General features: G+C 36.7%; 1 pseudogene; it reads left to right on the top strand.

Annotated features, from left to right (window-relative positions):
• The first annotated feature begins 515 nt into the window (after positions 1 to 515).
• LOC143599370 (14 kDa proline-rich protein DC2.15 pseudogene) lies at positions 516 to 1,122 on the top strand (annotated as a pseudogene).
• Positions 1,123 to 1,413: the final 291 nt, after the last annotated feature.

Raw genomic sequence — 1,413 nt, 5'->3', positions numbered from 1 at the left:
ACACGTAATATCCCAAATCAGTTGAGTAGGTGAATGAAACCTTCTTTATAAGAAGGTGGATACCTTCCGCCCTATCGTGATGGGTTTTAAATCCATTAGGCAATGGTACTTCGCCTCTGCAAAACAGTTAATATCATGGTGTGATTACGCTCACGCTTGACTATTAAAAACACGTTAAATGGTAACTATTAAAAGTATGTATGCATGGTAAATCCAGAAAATAATTTTTTAAGTTAACTGTTTTGATATAAATTTTGTTTTGTTGCTATCATAATTGTCATCAATATCATAATTGGTGAAATAACAATCACGATTAATCTAGCACTTAGATATAATAAGTCAATAATTACCATAGATATGTATCTAGAAAAAAAATACTATACAAAAACACGGCAAGCAACCATTTGCATGCAACCTCTCATATGCCAGCAAATCTAGACCACACATCAAGATTTTGCACCTATATAAACCCTTCAATTCCCATGCTCTACATTCACAAATCATCCTTGATCACTACACTCTCTTATAGTCACCACTGTTTACAAATGGCTTCAAAGAGCAAGGCCTCACTAGTTCTCTTTCTAGCTATGAATCTTCTCTTGTTTGCCATGGTGAGTGGCTGTGGGACTTGCGGTAGCCCGATCACCCCTAAGCCAAAACCGCAGCCTAAGCCAAATAAGGCTACCTGCCCTAAAGACACCTTGAAACTTGGGGTGTGTGCCAATCTGCTTGGTGGGTTGGTTGGAGTTGAAGTGGGTTCACCCCCTGTAAAACCGTGTTGCACTCTCATCCAAGGCCTTGCTGACCTCGAGGCTGCGGTTTGCCTATGCACCGCCATCAAAGCTAATGTTTTGGGGATCAATCTGAATGTTCCTGTGTCTCTTAGCTTGCTTCTGAATGTTTGTGGCAAGAAAGTCCCAAGTGGCTTCAAGTGTGCCTAAGTTAACCAGGATGATATAATATGTGGTTTCTTAATATTGTTATCCAAGCTTCCGACTATCTTTCATACATGTCTGCTTTAAATTTCTGATAGTGTATTTTCGGATTTTATTAATAATTAAATCCTGGTTTATATATCTTTGTAACGTTTGTGGGAAATAAAAGATGTTTGTTATATGTTGACTTCTATTAACAAGTACTACTATCTGATTTCCTTAACATAAACCACATTCAAGTCGTGATGTTGTGATTCGTTCTATTAACCACTATATAATAGTAAAGGATTCTTTCGGAGGGATTCATATGCCGATTATTTCTTTTAGATGATTAAATCCTCCGCCTTTCCATGTCACATTCAAGGAAAATAGAAATTTTTGGGATTTTATCCAAGGTCAATTAAAAACTGAAAACTTGAATTATGAAATTGTTGTCCATATTAGACCAATAGTTAAATTGGTACTAGTATAGCGTTAA

The sequence above is a fragment of the Bidens hawaiensis genome, unplaced genomic scaffold, assembly GCF_021521415.1.
Source record: "Bidens hawaiensis isolate Kalapana, Puna unplaced genomic scaffold, B.hawaiensis_p1.1 tig00052081_1, whole genome shotgun sequence".
Taxonomy (NCBI): Eukaryota; Viridiplantae; Streptophyta; class Magnoliopsida; order Asterales; family Asteraceae; genus Bidens; species Bidens hawaiensis.
Note: the sequence above shows the minus strand (reverse complement) of the source record. Positions and strands in the feature narration are given on the sequence as shown.